This window comes from Moschus berezovskii, chromosome 7 (genome assembly GCF_049115385.1).
Source record: "Moschus berezovskii isolate FMDL1 chromosome 7, NW_MosBer_1.0, whole genome shotgun sequence".
NCBI classification, from domain to species: domain Eukaryota; kingdom Metazoa; phylum Chordata; class Mammalia; order Artiodactyla; family Moschidae; genus Moschus; species Moschus berezovskii.
In genome coordinates this window covers 15,454,749-15,473,080 of record NC_142466.1, presented here as the reverse complement: position 1 = coordinate 15,473,080, position 18,332 = coordinate 15,454,749, and the positions used below count along the sequence as shown (strand labels likewise).

At 38.5% G+C, this 18,332-nt stretch overlaps 1 protein-coding gene across 2 annotated transcripts in view; it reads left to right on the top strand.

The window, feature by feature from the left end:
* The window catches only part of FZD3 (frizzled class receptor 3), a 126,568-nt gene that overhangs the window by 70,747 nt on the left and 37,489 nt on the right, over positions 1–18,332 (top strand). The gene's annotated exons all lie outside the window — the stretch shown is intronic.

Sequence of the window (18,332 nt, the reverse complement as noted above, 5' to 3'; positions counted from 1 at the left end):
AGAATGTGAGGTAGTTGATCACATTTTTCAAAGTACCCAGTTGGGTTTAAAGTAAATTGCATGTATTTAAGTCTTGAAGTTCATGATTTGAAGAAAAGTGGGCTTGTGTACAGTATTTTAAAATATTTAAAATGAACGTCCTTGTTGAAAACAGGAATTCACTGCTTGGATTTTAAAATACTTTACACCAACTGTTTTTTGCAAGAACACTTTTTTAAAAATGTATATTAAATAATTCTTGTAAAAGTAATGCCTGAAAAGAGTTGGTCATGAAATATAGCTTGAGTTTTCAGAATAATGTATATTTTACAGTTTAAAATCAGTAAAGTTTATTCCTGGAATATGTTTCATCTTATGTATTATTTTAATAGCACAGTAATTTTCCAGGTACTTAGTGTTTTTTTTTTTTTTCTTTTAAAGTATTTCCTTCTATTTATTTAGAGGCTTCTAAGAGGCTCAAAGCATTTTATGAAAGAGTTACACATTTCAAAGTTTGTTGATATTTCTAGAAAGCTATTCACATGTAACACATTTATTAAAAACATGGGGTTTAAAGTCCTGTCTGTAACACTTTGAGTCTTAGTTTCCTCATGTAAAATACAGGGAATGATATGTTAAATACAGTAATATCTACCTCATAGGCAGCTGTGACGATTAAATGAGAAAATAAAGTTAAGCCTCTTACTAGAATGCCTTGCCCAAAGAAAAATTTCATTATTCTGTTGTTGCAAGTACATAATTCCTGAGGTTTAAAAAAGAATTGTTCTTAAATTCTGTATTAGAATCATTTTGTCTTTTAAATACTGATTTTCAAAGAACCTGTTTCCTTTCCTAAAGTTTCCCCCTTCATTTTTTTCTCTTTCATCTATCTAATCCAATGATGTATGTCCCAAGGAATTTTGATACTGGAACCTGTGTTTCAATAATAGAAATGTGTTACCATAATAGAAGCAGCTTAGCTAAGACTGTCAAGTTCACTTTAGAGCCGTTTGTAGAATTTAAAAAAAATTATTTGTGTAGAAAACAAACAAAAACCCCATTATTTCTATTTTAAGCCACAGAAGGCAGCCCATCTGTTGTTTATCTAGTCTTGATTCAGAAACATATAAAAATAGAAGAATAACATCATATCCAACTTATGATTTTAGCTGCATTTTCTGATAAGAGTGTTTCCCCTTTACCAGACAATACCAAAAGGAATCAACATTGTTTATGAAAGGACCATAAGGAAATGGGTATGTTTTGCCCTTCCAACATTAGTGACAGCAAATAATTCTCAATAAATATATAGTATGTACTACTAATCTTTTCTTTTTTCCTGCTACTAATCTTTAAAATGGTAAGTACATTGCCTGTGACATCCTCGCACCAAACTGATTTTTCCTCAAAATTGTTCAGTGCCTATAATAGAGGGAAAGAGGGAGAGTTAACTGAAAAAAATATTCTACGTCTCTTATAGGAAAATATTTTGAAATATATTCTAGAAGTGTAGAATATTAAATTTATTTTTAAATAATTCATACTATTATGTACAGGCTGTAAAATGCTATCAAGGGGCACTTTTGGATAAATACTTTAAAATATACAAGTTATTTTGGCCTCTGCTAAACAGACTATGCCAAAGCCTTTGACTATGTGGATCACAATAAACTGTGGAAAATTCTGAAAGAGATGGGAATACCAGACCACCTGACCTGCCTCTTGAGAAACCTGTATGCAGGTCAGGAAGCAACAGTTAGAACTGGACATGGAACAACAGACTGGTTCCAAATAGGAAAAGGAGTACATCAAGGTTGTATATTGTCATCCTGCTTATTTAACTTATATGCAGAGTACATCATGAGGAACGCTGGTCTGGAAGAAGCACAAGCTGGAATCAAGATTACCGGGAGAAATATCAATAACTTCAGATATGCAGATGACACCAACCTTTTGGCAGAAAGTGAAGAGGAACTCAAAAGCCTCTTGATGAAAGTGAAAGAGGAGAGTGAAAAGGTTGGCTTGAAGCTCAACATTCAGAAAACAAAGATCATGGCATCTGGTCCCGTCACTTCATGGGAAATAGATGGGGAAACAGTGGAAACAGTGTCAGACTTTATTTTTGAGGGCTCCAAAATCACTGCGGATGCTGATTGCAGCCATGAAATTAAAAGACGCTTACTCCTTGGAAGGAAAGTTATGACCAACCTAGATAGCATATTAAAAAGCAGAGACATTACTTTGCCAACCAAGGTCCGTCTAGTCAAGGCAATGGTTTTTCCCGTGGTCATGTATGGATGTGAGAGTTGGACTGTGAAGAAAGCTGATCGCCGAAGAATTGATGCTTTTGAACTGTGGTGCTGGAGAAGACGCTTGAGAGTCCCTTATACTGCAAGGAGATCCAACCAGCCCATTCTAAAGGAGATCAATCCTGGGTGTCATTGGAAGGACTGATGCTCAAGCTGAAACTCCAATACTTTGGCCACCTCATGCGACGAGTTGACTCACTGGAAAAGACTCTGATGCTGGGAGGAATTGGGGGCGTGAGGAGAAGGGGATGACCGAGAATGAGACGGCTGGATGGCATCACCGACTCGATGGACATGAGTTTGAGTGAACTCCGGGAGTTGGTGATGGACAGCGAGGCCTGGCGTGCTGTAATTCATGGGGTCGCAAAGAGTCGGACACAACTGAGCGACTGAACTGAACTGAACTGAAACAGACTGAATAGCCTAAGCCATGAGTTCCGTTTTAGTCTTAACTGCAAATATATCTGGTGGTGGTGGTGTTCATTCGTTAAGTCGTGTCCGACTCTTTGTGACCCTATAAACTGCAGCACACCAGGCTTCCCTGTTCTTCACTATTTTCCAATGTATACTACCTAGTGTACAAATGGTTTATACATGTTTAGGAAAAAATTCAGTGTTCTTGCCACAGTCTACAGCAGAGCACAGCAAACTTTCTCTGTAAGGTCATATAGTAATTTTAGGCTTTGCCAGCCATGTGATTTTTGTTGCAACAACTCAGCTCTGCTGGTGTAGTGCTAAAGCAGCTATCAGTCAGTTCAGTCGCTCAGTTGGGTCCGACTCTTTGCAACCCCATGGACTGCAGCATGCCAGGCTTCCCTGTCCTTCACCAACTCCTGAAGCTTGCTCAAACTCATGTCCATCGCATCAGTGATGCCATCCAGCCATCTTATCCTCTGTCATCCCCTTCTCCTTCCGCCTTCAATCTTTCTCAGCATCAGGGTCTTTTCCAGTGAGTCAGTTCTTCTCATCAGGTGGCCGAAGTATTGGAGCTTCAGCATCAATCCTTCCAATGAATATTCAGGACTGATTTTTTTTAGCATTGACTGTTTGGATCTCCTTGCAGTCCAAGGGATTCTCAAGAGTCTTCAACACCACATTTCAAAAGCATCAATTCTTCGGCGCTCAGCTTTCTTTATAGTCCACCTTGCACACCCATACATGACTACAGGAAAAACGATGGCTTTGAGCAGCGACCCCACAAGAGAGTTGACCCAGACTTGCCTGTGAGTGTCCAGGAGTCTCTGGCAGAGGTGTGGGTCAGCAGTGGCCTGCTGCAGGATGTGGGGGCACTGAGTGTGCCAGTGCTTGTAGGAGACCTTTTGAAGGAGGTCGCCATTATCTTCATCACCACCACCATGGTTTGGTCTCAGGTGAAACAACAGGGAGGGAACACAGCCCCACCCATCAACAGAAAGTTGGATTAAAGATTTACTGAGTATGGCCCCACCCATCGGAACAAGTCCCAGTTTCCCCCACAGTCAGTCTCTCCCATCAGGAAGCGTTCATAAGCCTCTTATCCTTATCTGTCAGAGGCTGGGCATAATGGAAACCACAATCATAGAAAAGCAGCCATAGACAGTACATAAGCAACTGGAAGTGTTTCAGTAAGACTTTGTTTGCAGTGACATAATTGGGGCAGATTTGCTTTGTAGGTTATAGTTTGCCAGCCTCTGAACTATAGCAAGCATTATTCTCTATCACCTGTATTAATTCTTTCATTACAGCGGTTAGTGACCTATGGCACTTTTCTGTCCCATGGAAACTGTCACTGTTTCATTCTCATTACTGCTTTTGAGGATCATCATTTTACTCTATCACATATGGTATTAAAAATACTCAATGAAATAAATTCTAGTACATCACTATAATAAAGATATGCCAATAAATCTTATTTCCAGTTGTCTTTGAAGTCATACCACACCAGAAAAATTTGAGTAGTTTATGGGAATAGTAAAATAGAAACAACATAATGTAATAGTCATAGAAGCTTCTAGTTACTAAGTATGTACTGTGCATCAGGTTCTGTATTCAGTGAATTTATACACATTATCTTCTTTAATTCTCAGAATAGCACAATAAGATTGTATTCTGCTTTACAAATGAGGAACTGAGTCTTATAATTAAATACAGCTTATCTAGATTCTTACAGTAAGTGATAAAGCTAAGGTGTGAATTGTATTTCTGATTCCAAAGACTACTAACCACCTACGTGATCATGTCGGATATGAAGTCTTCCATTTTATTTCCTCTGCCTGCCTACCTGCTCAGTCGCTTCAGTTTTGTGTGACTCTTTGCAACCCCATGGACTGCAGCCCGCCAGGCTCCTCTGTCCATGGGAGTCTTCAGGCAAGAATGCTGGAGTGGTTTGGGGATCTTCCCAAACCAGGGATTGAACCTGGGTCTCCTGCATCATCTGGATTTCAGGCAGATTCTTTACTGCTGAGCTACCGGGGAAAACCCTCTAGTGAATCACATATTTTATCAGTGATATTATAAAATGTGTTAAGGTAATTTGGCTTCCCAGATGGCACTAGTGGTAAAGAATCCACCTGCAGTGCAGGAGACGCAAGAGATATGTGTTCATTCCCTGGGTCGGGAAGATTCCCTGGAGGAGGAAATGGCAACTCACTCCAGTATTCTTTCCTGAAAAATTCCATGGACAGAGGAGCCTGACAGGCTACAGTCCATGGAGTGGCAAAGAGTTTGACATGACTATGCGCACTGTAACTGGTTAAGGTCATTGAGTTCATTAATATTGTTAAGTTTGTTAAAGAGCTAAGAAGTTTGTCTTAAAGTAGAGCATTAGGAAAATAATTAAATATACTCAGGTTTCCTCAGACAGTATGACTTCTGACAATATGTCTGAGTAGGAGCATCAGCAAAGTCTGAACCAGTTAAATCTGGAAAGAACTCACTGTTTGAGATATCATAGATATTGCATGATTGAGGGGAGATCTCCAAAGAGTCCCCCACTTCAAAAATTATTATGAATTGGGACCAGCCCAATAAGGAGCTATAGGGCTGACTTGTCAAGCAGGGGCTATTAGGTGGATGAGATGGGAAAGGTCACACAAGTGTGGTTGCTATTTATTGGTGAAAGGTGAGCCTTGGGCCAGTTGATAAGTTGAGAAAGGGAGCCAAGAACTCCCTTGCTAGCCTAAATCACCAGGGCCATAGGCTGGTGTTTGCAGGTTAGTTGTGCCTCCTATCAATCAGCTAGAACAATACTTTCTCCAGGATTCCCAGTGATTGATTCACCGAATAGCTCAAAATATAAAGCCACCAAACACATGAGAAAACAAGCCACCATGACTATGAGTCACAGGATCAAACTTAGAACTGCAGATACTGAAATTGTCAAATACTGAATGATAGAATAGGTAGTATGTAATGTTTATAGAAATAGGAAATATAGTCACAGGTTACCAAGCTATAAGAAATTACTTGAAATAATAGATTTTTAAAAAAATCTAGAAACATAATTTTTTAAATGGAAACTCATTTGATAGAATTCCTGAACTATTTAATATGAAACATCACTTTAGGCTGCTGTTTGAAGAGAAATTTAATGAACTGGTAGTAGGTGAAAATAAAACTATCCAGAATGCCATAAGAGAGACAAGGAAAATGTGAAAATGATGTTAAGAGAAATGGAGGGCAGAATGAGAAGGTCGAATAGGAGTATATTGGGTTGACCAAAAGATGGTATGGGCTTTCTATATCTGAATGAACTTTTTGGCCAACCCAATAATTAGATTCCCAGGAGGGAGGGAATTGAGAGAATCTAGCAGCAGCAGTACTTTAAAACTCTATTAACCTTTGCCCTGCTTCATTCCGCGCTCCAAAGCCAAATTTGCCTGTTACTCCAGGTGTTTCTTGACTTCCTACTTTTGCATTCCAGTCCCCTATAATGAAAAGGACATCTTTTTTGGGTGTTAGTTCTCTTTTTTTTTTTTAATCTTTATTTTATTTTATTTTTTTTAAATGAGGCTTTTAATTAATGTTTGACAGAGCTGATTCTAGTTGAAAAGACTAAATTTCTTTAAACAAACTTACTTATACTCCAGAGTCCTTTAAAAACTTAATAGCATTTATACATTGAAGGTATTTGATTTTCTTGTAACTAGCACTTCAAATGCAACAAGCATTTGAAGCAACAAGCATTTGACCCAACAAGTAAAACTTTCTACAGTTCATAACTTTTATAAATAAATTAAATGTACAGTGAATAAGTTCTCTGAAATATTTCAATATTTCTGCAGGTTTAGTAACATCGTAAAATACATTTCAACTAAAATTCACAAATCTAAAAACCTGTTAGGCATTTTTAGGCGTTTTAAGTTGGAAATGAAGACCAATGTTACATCGTAATATGCCAATTACAAATAGTACTTCAAATAGCAAATACTACAGTTTGTCCCAAACTTTAAAAACTATTCATGAACTCAACACTGAACTATTGATGGCTATGAGAATTGTTTCCTAGCCTTTTTGAAAATTTCAACCCATTTACGTTTAAGGTAATTATTGATAAGTACGATCCCGTAGCCATTTTCTTTATTGCTTTGGGTTCAAGTTTATACACTCTTTATGTGTTTCCTGTCTATAGAAGATCCTTTAGCATTTGTTGGAGAGCTGGTTTGGTGATGCTGAATTCCCTCAGCTTTTGCTTGTCTGTAAAGCTTTTGATTTCTCCTTCATATTTGAATGAGATCCTTGCTGGGTATAGTAATCTGGGCTGTAGGGTATTTTCTTTCATCACTTTAAGTATGTCTTGCCACTCCCTTCTGGCCTGAAGAGTTTCTGTTGAAAGATCAGCTGTTATCCTTATGGGAATCCCCTTATGTGTTATTTGCTGCTTTTCCCTTGCTGCTTTTAATATTTGTTCTTTGTGTTTGATCTTTGTTAATTTGATTAATATGTGTCTTGGAGTATTTCGCCTTGGGTTTATCCTGTTGGGGACTCTCTGGGTTTCTTGGACTTGGGTGATTATTTCTTTCCCTATTTTAGGGAAGTTTTCAACTATTATCTCCTCAAGTATTCTCTCGTGGTCTTTCTTTTTGTCTTCTTCTTCTGGGACTCCTACGATTCGAATGTTGGAGCGTTTAACATTGTCCCAGAGGTCTCTAATATTGTCCTCATTTCTTTTAATTCGTTTTTCTTTTTCCCTCTCTGTTTCATTTATTTCTACAATTCTATCTTCTAGTTCGCTTATCCTGTCTTCTGCCTCTGTTATTCTACTGTTTGTTCCCTCCAGAGTGTTTCTGATCTCATCTATTGCATTATTCATTGTATATTGACTCTTTTTTATTTCTTCTAAGTCCTTATTAAACCTTTCTTCCATCTTCTCAATCCTTTTTTCCAGGTTATTTATCTGTAACTCCATTTTGCTTTCAAGATTTTGAATCATTTTCACCATCAAAATTTGAAATTCTTTATCAGGTAGATTCCCTATATCTTCTTTTGTTTGTGTTGGTGGGCAATTATCTTGTTCCTTTACTTGCTGGGTATTTCTCTGCCTCTTCATCTTGCTTATATTGCTTTGCTTGGGGTGGCCTTTCCCTCTTCTTGCAGTTTGTGGAGTTCTCTTTATTATGTAGTTTCTTCGCTGTGTGTGGGGTTGGACGGGTGACTTGTCCGGGTTCCCTGGTTAGGGAAGCATGTGTCGGTGTTCTGGTGGGTGGAGCTGGATTTCTTCTCTCTCCTTTAGAAGACAATGGGCTGCTTTTCTGGGAGCCTGATGTCCTCTGCCAGTATTCAGAAGTTGTTTTTTGGACTTTACTCCGCGTTCAAATGTTCTTTTGATGAATTTGTGGGGGAGAAAGTGGTCTCGCCGTCTTATCCCTCCGCCATCTTGTTCCTTCCTCCCCAGAACACTGGATTCTTATATTCCACTTGGTCGTGGAGTATCTCTTCACAGCTGCTCCAGCAAGGCGCAGCCGCTGTACCTTACCTTGGATGAGGGGTATCTCTTCAAGGCCACCTCTCCTGCTTTGAATGTGGAGCAGCTCCTCTCGGCCCTCCGGTGCCCAAGCAGCCACCGCCGCTTGGACGTGGTACAGCTCCTCTCGGCCACTGCCCTAACCCTGGGCGCGGGGTAGCTCCTCTCAGCCACGATTCTGCACGTGGTCGGTTGTGCCGGAGCCGGGCGTCTCTCGCGTCTGCGCCGCGGGAGCCGGGCGTCTCTCGCGTCTGCGCCGCGGGAGCCGGGCGTCTCTCGCGTCTGCGCCGCCGGAGCCGGGCGTCTCTCGCGTCTCTGGGTGTTAGTTCTAAAAGGTCTTGTAGGTCTCCATCGAACCATTCAACTTCGGCTTCTTCAGCGTTACTGGTTGGGGCATAGGCTTGGATTACTGTAATATTGAATGGTTTGCCTTGGAAACGAACAGAGATCATTCTGTCGTTTTTGAGATTGCATCCAAGTACTGCATTTTGGACTTTTTTTGACCATGATGGCTACTCCATTTCTTCAAAGGGATTCCTGCGCACAGTAGTAGATATAATGGTCATCTGAGTTAAATTCACCCATTCCCGTCCATTTTAGTTCACTGACTGCTAGAATGTCTACGTTCACTCTTGCCATCTCCTGTTTGACCTCTTCCAATTTGCCTTGATTCATGGACCTAACATTCCAGGTACCTATGCAATATTGCTTTTTACAGCATCGGACCTTGCTTCAATCACCAGTCACATCCACAGCTGGGTATTGCTTTTGCTTTGGCTCCATCCCTTCATTCTCTTCCAGCAAAACAAGACTGTACAAATGGACATCACCAGATGGTCAACACTGAAATCAGATTGATTATATTCTTTGCAGCCAAAGATGGAGAAGCTCTATACAGGTAGCAAAAACAAGACCAGTAGCTGACTGTGGCTCAGATCATGAACTCCTTATTGCCAAATTCAGACTTCAATTGAAGAAAGTAGGGAAAACCACTAGACCATTCAGATATGACCTAAATCAAATCCCTTATGATTATACAGTGGAAGTGAGAAATAGATTTAAGGGACTAGATCTGATAGAGTGCCTGATGAACTCTGGACGGAGGTTCGTGACATAGTACAGGAGACAGGGACCAAGACCATCCCCATGGAAAAGAAATGCAAAAAAGAAAAATGGCTGTCTGAGGAGGCCTTACAAATAGCTGTGAAAAGAAGAGAAGCGAAAAGCAAAGGAGAAAAGGAAAGATATAAGCATCTGAATGCAGAGTTCCAAAGAATAGCAAGGAGAGATAAGAAAGCCTTCCTCAGCGATCAGTGCAAAGAAATAGAGGAAAAGAACAGAATAGGAAAAACAAGAGATCTCTTCAAGAAAATTAGAGATACCAAGGGAACATTTCATGCAAAGATGGGCTCGATAAAGGACAGAAATTGTATGGACCTAACAGAAGTAGAAGATACCAAGAAGAGGTGGCAAGAATACACAGAAGAACTGTACAAAAAATATCTTCACAACCAAGATAATCACGATGGCGTGATCACTCACCTAGAGCCAGACATCTTGGAATGTGAAGTCAAGTGGGCCTTAGAAAGCATCACTACGAACAAAGCTAGTGGAGGTGATGGAATTCCAGTTGAGCTACTTCAGATCCTGAAAGATGGTGTTGTGAAAGTGCTGCACTCAATAGGCCAGCAAATTTGGAAAACTCAGCAATGGCCACAGGACTGGAAAAGGTCAGTCTTGATTCCAATCCCAAAGAAAGGCAATGCCAAAGAATGCTCAAACTACCGCACAACTGCACTCATCTCACACACTAGTAAAGTCATGCTCAAAATTCTCCAAGCCAGGCTTCAGCAATTTGTGAACCGTGAACTTCCAGATGTTCAAGCAGGTTTTAGAAAAGGCAGAGGCACCAGAGATCAAATTGCCAAAATCCGCTGGATCATGGAGAAAGCAAGAGAGTTCCAGAAAAATATCTATTTCTGCTTCATTGACTATGCCAAAGCCTTTGTGTGGATCACAATAAACTGTGGAACATTCTGAAAGAGATGGGAATCCCAGACCACCTGACCTGCCTCTTGAGAAACCTGTATGCAGGTCAGGAAGCAACAGTTAGAACTGGTCATGGAACAACAGACTGGTTCCAAATAGGAAAAGGAGTGCGTCAAGGTTGTATATTGTCACCCTGCTTATTTAACTTATATGCAGAGTACATCATGAGGAATGCTGGGCTGGAAGACGCACAAGCTGGAATCAAGATTGCCGGGAGAAATATCAATAACCTCAGATATGCAGATGACACCACCCTTATGGCAGAAAGTGAAGAGGAACTATAAAAAGCCTCTTGATGAAAGTGAAAGAGGAGAGTGAAAAGGTTGGCTTGAAGCTCAACATTCAGAAAACAAAGATCATGGCATCTGGTCCCATCACTTCATGGCAAATAGATGGGGAAACAGTGGAAACAGTGTCAGACTTTATTTTGGGGGGCTTCAAAATCACTGCAGATGCTGATTGCAGCCATGAAATTAAAAGACACTTACTCCTTGGAAGGAAAGTTATGACCAACCTAGATAGCATATTAAAAAGCAGAGACATTACTTTGCCAACCAAGGTCCGTCTAGTTAAGGCTATGGGTTTTCCAGTGGTCATGTATGGATGTAAGAGTTGGACTGTGAAGAAAGCCGAGCGCTGAAGAATTGATGCTTTTGAACTGTGGTGCTGGAGAAGACTCTTGAGAGTCCCTTGAACTGCAAGGAGATCCAACCAGTCCATCCTAAAGGAGATCAATCCTGGGTGTTCATTGGAAGGACTGATGCTCAAGCTGAAACTCCAATACTTTGGCCACCTCATGGGATGAATTGACTCACTGGAAAAGACTCTGATGCTGGGATGGATTGGGGGCGTGAGGAGACGGTGATGACAGACAATGAGATGGCTGGATGGCATCACCGACTCGATGGACATTCATTTGAGTGAACTCCAGGAGTTGATGATGGACAGGGAGGCCTGGCGTGCTGTGATTCATGGGGTCGCAAAGAGTCGGACATGACTGAGCAATTGAACTGAACTGAGGACGGTAAAGCGTCTGCCTACAATGCCTACCCTGTGGGAGACCCGGGTTCAATCCCTGGGTCGGGAAGATCTCCTGGAGAAGGGAATGGCACCCAACTCCAGTATTCTTGCCTGGAAAAACCCCATGGATGGTGGAACCTGGTAGGCTACAGTCCATGGGGTTGCAAAGAATTGGACACGACTGAGTGACTTCACTTCTCAGGAGAGACAATATTTAAAGAGATAATGACTACACATTTTCCACAACTACTAACCACGTGAAATCACAGACCAAGGAGGAACTGTATACCACTAGCAGGATAAATAAAAAGAAATCCACACTTTCAAGAAACTGCAGAACTCCAAAGACAGGAGTCATAAAAAACAAGTCTCAGAAAAGGGGACAGATCTTCTAAAAGAGACCAACAATTAGAATGACAGCAGAGTCCTTAACAATAACAAAAGCCAGAAAACAATATATTTTAAATGTTGAGAGAGAAAAAAACCTTTCAACCAGAATTTCGTAGCTTGTAAAACTCTTGTGGGGATGCATGGCCAGATCACCTTCACAGAAAGATAAGCCTCTCAGCTGCAGGGAGTGGGGTCACTAGACATCCTTCAGGTGGAAAGCTGGCTTATCTGAAGTGGGCCTGCAACCAGCGATTGTTAGGTGGGCTTAGAAGGCTTGGCCGTTGGCCCAGCATAGGACCCTCTGATGGTTGTTATTTGCTCTGGAACTCCCTACCAGTTTGGCTGAGGCTTTTCTGAGAATGTATGGCAGGTCACTTTCTTCTGTCCAATTGTAGATACTGTTCCCGAATAAATATCTTGCACCCAAACTTCATCTCTGCATGTTCTGGAAAACGCTGATTTGTTCTCAAGAATAGAGATAAAGCCATTTACATATAAACAAAAACTGAGTTTACCACCAAAAGATTTGTACGAACTTCTAAAGGTTATATTTCAAGAAGAATGAAAATAATCTCATAGATAGTAGGAGATGCAAGAAGAAATGATGAAGTAAAGTTGTAAACATATATGTAAAGCTAAATGTTTCTATAAAATACCAACAACTGTGTACTTTGGGGGTTTAAAAAAATATCTAAAGATCTATAGAGAAAAAAATACACCAAAAAAAAATGTATATATGTATATAGAGACCAGAATTGGGTTAATGCTGTAATCAACTGTATCAGATGTATTGATGATCTAGGACCCCTGACAAATGCCTGCTCCCCACCCTCTTTTTTTTTTTTTTTTTTTTTGCTCTTCTCATAGGCCTCTTGTTCTTAAGGGTTTTAAAATTTTTGATGTTTTTTAATTTAATTTTTTGGATAGGTGATTTGTAATGTTTATAACGTTAAAAATAGTAAACGTATTTATTGAGAAGCATTATTCCTACTCTTGTTTCTCATGTTCTCAATTTTTGCCCCCTCTTCATCTCTACCAGTAACCACCATATATATCAATAATTTCTTGTATGTATTTCCAGAGTTTCTTTTTCCACATGGTTGTTTTGAATAGTAAGTCATAATTATAAGAGCCTGTCACACACTAAGAGGTCACTAAATTTAGTTCCCTTCTCTCCATAACCTTCTTAGCACCTTAAGACCCAGAAAGAATAATTTTCCTTAATTTCGCTACTGAATATCACATTTTTTGCTTTATATCTATAAACATAAATTGGAACCATAAAAGCATGTTTCATGCATGTCATATTCTTAATAAAAAGTTCATGGAGCTTTCCTAGCCTTGGCCTAGAACAAATTGTAAAGGCAGAGTATTTTTTAAAGATGTGAATATGATTAATAGAACCTTGCGTGTTTTCTGGAGAGTGATTCTGGTGTTTCACAATGTGGTATCATAAAACTAGAAAGTTTAGTTGTGCCTATTTTTTCCAAGATGCAAATTGTTTATTATTTCAAGTATTATAAAATGTGAGATTAGATTTTTTCTTTTAATGGAGGAGAAGGAAAGAGTAGGTTTATTGCTTTGCCAGGCAAAGAGAGAACACAATAGGCTAATCCCCTAAGAACTATGCCCCACTCTCTGGAGATTAGTTTTGTCTTTTTAATTGGGGTGTAATTTACATATTACTTACTAGTTTCAGGTATGCAGCATAATGATTTGATATTTGTATATATTGCAAGTGATCACTGTAATCTAACATCCATCACCATACAAAAAAACAAAAAGTTTTTTTTTCTTGTGATGAGAACTTTTAAAATCTACTCTTAGCAACTTTAAAAACTGTAGTACAGTATTATTAACTACTGACACCAAGCTGTACATTACATACCTATGCCTTATTTCTTTAATGACTTGAAATATGTACCTTTTGACCACCTTCACCCGTTTCATCCATTGCCCACCCTTTGCGTCTGGCAACCACCAGTCTGTTCTCTTCATAAGTTTGGTGGGTTTTTGCTTTTTTTTGAGATTCTATATATAAATGAGATCATAAGGTATTTGCTTTTCTCTGACTTGATTTCCCTTAGCACAAACCTTCAGGGTCAATCCATATTGTCACAGAATGGCAAAATGACATCTTCTACAGCTGAATAGTATCCATTGTAAATGTGTGCCACATTATCTGTTCAGCCGTCCGTGGACAGTTCGGTTGTTTCCATGTCTTGGCTGTTGTGACTAATGCTGCAGTGAACATGAAGTGCAAATATATTTTCAAATTTGTGTTTTTGTTTTCTTAAATACCCCAGAGTGGAGTTGTTGGGTCATATGGTGGTTTTATTTTTTTATTACTTGAGGAATCTCCGTACTCTTTTTTCCATAGTGGCCACACCACTCATTCCCACCAGTAGTGCACAGTGGTTCACTTTTTCGACATCCTCATCAATGTTTGTTATTGCTTATCTTTTTGGTAATAGCCATTCTGTCAGTTGTGAGGTGATATTGTGGTTTTGATTTGTGTTTCCCTAAAGATTAGAGATACTGAGCACCTTTTCATGTACGTGTTGACCATCTGTGTGTCTTCGTTGGAAAAATGTCTATTCAGAACTGTTGCCCATGTTTTAATTGGATTGTTTGGGTTTTCTTTTTTTTTTTTTTTATTTTTTTTTTCTTGTTTTAATTTTATTTATTTATTTATTTTTTTGCATTACAATAGTTTAATATGAACAATCAGAACTAATTAACAGTATAACAATATTTTACAACTGAAATAATTAAAATAAACTATAAAATTACTACATAAAACAGGTCTGATCTAGCTTATTTACTTTCTATAATCTCTTCAGTGCTGCAAAACCATTTATTTCTTTTTTTTTTTTTCATGTTTTAATAAACACTTCGTCTTTTTGTATTGCTTTTTTTTTTCATCATGTTTGGGTTTTCTTAATTGAAATTGTATGAGTTCTTTGTATCTTTTGAAAATAACTCCTTAACGTATATATGATTCGCAAATATTTTCTCCCAGTTAGTTGCCTTTTCATTGGGTTGATGATTTCCTTTGCTATGCAGAAACTTTTTACTTTGATATAGTCCTGTTTGTTTATTTTTACTTTTGTTACCTTTACTTTTTGTATCCAAAAAAATTTTTAAAAATCATTAGGAAGACTAATATCAAGGAGCTTGCTATTTGTTTTCTTCTGGGTGATCAAGTCTTTAATCCATTTTGAATTAATTTTTGTGTATGGTGGTCCAGTTTCATTCTTTGACATGTGGTGTCCAATTTTTCCAACATCATTTATTGAAAAGACTGTTCTTTCCCTATTGTGTATTCTTGGCCCTTTTATTAGAAATTAATTGACCATATATGCACAGGTTTATTTTTGGACTCTCATGTTGTTTGATTACTATAGGTTTGTAATAGTTTGAAATCAAGGAGCATGAATGATACCTCCAGCTTTGTTCTTTTTTCTCAAGATTGCTTTGGCTGTTTGGATCTTTTGTTGTTCCATATAAATTTTAGGATTTGTCCTATTTCTGTGAAAAATGCTGTTGGAATTTTGATAGCAGTGCAAAGAATTTGTAGATTGTTTTGGATAGTACAGATATTTGAACAATATTGATTTTTCCAGTCTTTAAGAATGGAATATCTTTCCATTTGTCTTCAGTTTTTTCCACTAATGCCTTATTTTCTTGTTGTAAATCATGAGATTATAGGACAGTTTTGTGGAGTTTCAAAGAACTCATTTCTGAACAGAGTCTTCCCTCTAACATAGTCTTTCCATAGTTTTTTCAGGGCTGAGGAAGTTGATCTATTACCGTAATGTTTAGGAAAGTCTAAGCTGTGTTTTGTGTTTCATTATTCTATACTTAATAACAAGCTAATTTAAATTTTTTCCTGGTTAATTTTCAGTTGATATTTAGAAGAGAGAATGGAAATTTTCAAAATTATATTCACCTTCAGTTTGATTTGTTTTGAGAAAATAGCAGTTTGTTACTTTAATCCAAAAAAGAAAGGTTATGCTTTTCACGTGATGAATGAGCATCATTATACTGTGAATTCTGATGAATAGTTCTTTATGTACATCAAGACTAAGTGTAAATTCTGCAGTTTTTAATTATTTGTTTCCAAGTTATTGCATCCATTATTGTAAAGTATATATGTAAAGAATACTGTTCTGTTTTCTAGCTATTTCCAGTTCTTAAGATTAAAGTGACATAAGAGTGATGATCATTTCCCCCTCACTATAATTAGGATGAAAGTTCAAGATGTTGTCCTTTGCTTAATCAAATGTAACTTCTGTATAAGTAATTTTTTCTACTTCATAATGTCATCAAAGCAAAGGAATATAATTGATGTAATTATTATTTTTGTTTTCAACTTCTTGAGTGAACTTTGGCTTTAAGCCTTTTCTTACCTAATTTGTGAGTTTTCCATGAGGTTCAGTAAATAATAGGCACAGTATATTCAGATGTCATAATAAATCTTTGTGATGTTAATATTCTGTGGTGACTCTGAGAATGTATGCTCTGTACCAGTCAGTTCCTTCAAATCAGGCATGTTCTCCTTTATTTCCTCTCGGTTTACTGAAACCATTTTCTCATCTTTTTCCCTGGCTAGTCTTTCACTTGGAAAGTTGTCTATTCCTTAGATAATGGGAATAAAAATTTATTCTTTAATCATTAAATTTTATCTTCTTTTATCTAAAAGTTGACATCACCCACAATTTAACAGTAGTCACTGGTAAAGTCAATTATGATCTAAATTAACTTTCCTCATTGCCATTAGCCATTCTTGAATTTAGAAGACAACATTCTTTTAAGGTAGTCTCAGTGCTTGGAAAGGAAAATGAGATTATTTGCAAAATATCTGTAGTGTGGAGTTTATATTTTGTCATTTCCTCTATTGATCGAAGGGAAGCTTGGAAATTGAAATGCCAGCTTATTATACCTATTTTTCACTGGGTCACAAATAAATTGGTGGTCCAATAATGGGAGAAGGTAAACTTAGAAGTAAAAGGAAGATAGGTTGATAAATACAGATCTGGGTAAAGAAGTGAATTACTAATTAGTTCTCTATTTACCTTACCTTGTGCTGCTTAATTTCAAAACTCAGTTCAGTTCAGTTCAGTCGCTCAGTCGTGTCCTACTCTCCGCGACCCCATGAATCACAGCACGCCAGGCCTCCCTGTTCATCACCAACTCCCGGAGTTCACTCAAACTCATGTCCACAGAGTCGGTGATGCCATCCAGCCATCTCATTCTCGGTTGTCCCCTTCTCCTCCTGCCCCCAACCTTTCCCAGCATCAGAGTCTTTTCCAGTGAGTCAACTCGTCGCATGAGGTGGCCAAAGTATTGCAGTTTCAGCTTTATCATCAGTACTGCCTCTGAAAGTAGCAAGGTATATTGAAGTTATTAGGAGCCTTGACTGCCTTTTTATCCTTTATTTTTTATTTTAATTATAACTGTTTCTAACATATAGGTATACACACACGCACATATATATGCATGTATATATTGGATTGATCATCAAGTTCATTTGAATTTTCCATGAAAAGTTACTGAAAAATCTGACCCAGATAATCACGATGGTGTGATCACCAACCTAGAGCCAGATATCCTGGAATGCGAAGTCAAGTGGGCCTTAAGAAGCATCACTATGAACAAAGCTAGTGGAAGTGATGGAATTCCAGTTGAGCTATTTCAAATCCTAAAAGATGATCCAGTGAAAGTGGTGCACTCAATATGCCAGCAAATTTGGAAAACTCAGAAGTGGGCCAGGACTGGAAAAGATCAGTTTTCATTCCAGTCCCAAAGAAAGGCAATGCCAAAGAATGCTCAAACTACCACACAATTGCACTCATCTCACACACTGGTAAAGTAATGCTCAAAATTTCCCAAGCCAGGCTTCAACAGTACTTGAACTGAGAACTCCCAGATCCTCAAACTGGATTTAGAAAAGGTAGAGGAACCAGAGATCAAATTGCCAATATTCGCTGGGTCATCAAAAAAGCAAGAGAGTTCCAGAATAACATCCATTTCTGCTTTATTGACTATGCCAAAGCCTTTGACTGTGTAGATCACAACAAACACTGGAAAATTCTGAAAGAGATGGGAATAGCAGACCACCTGACCTGCCTCTTGAGAAACCTGTATACAGGTCAGGAAGCAACAGTTAGAACTGGACATGGAACAACAGACTGGTTCCAAATAGGAAAAGGAGTTCGTCAAGGCTGTATATTGTCATCCTGCTTATTTAACTTATATGCGGAGTACATCATGAGAAACACTGGGCTGGAAGAAGCACAAGCTGGAATCAAGATTGCCGGGAGAAATATCAATAACCTCAGATAGATATACAGATGACACCATCCTTATGACAGAAAGAGAAGAACTGAAGAGCCTCTTGAAAGTGAAAGAGGAGAGTGAAAAATTTGGCTTGAAGCTCAACATTTAGGAAACTAAGATCATGGCATCTGGTCCCATCACTTCATGGCAAATAGATGGAGAAACAGTGAAAACAGTGAGAGACTTTATTGTGGGGGGGGGGCTCCAAAATCACTGTAGACAGTGACTGCAGCCATGAAATTAAAAGACGCTTGTTCCTTGGAAGAAAGGTTCTGACCATTTTAGATGGCGTATTAAAAAGC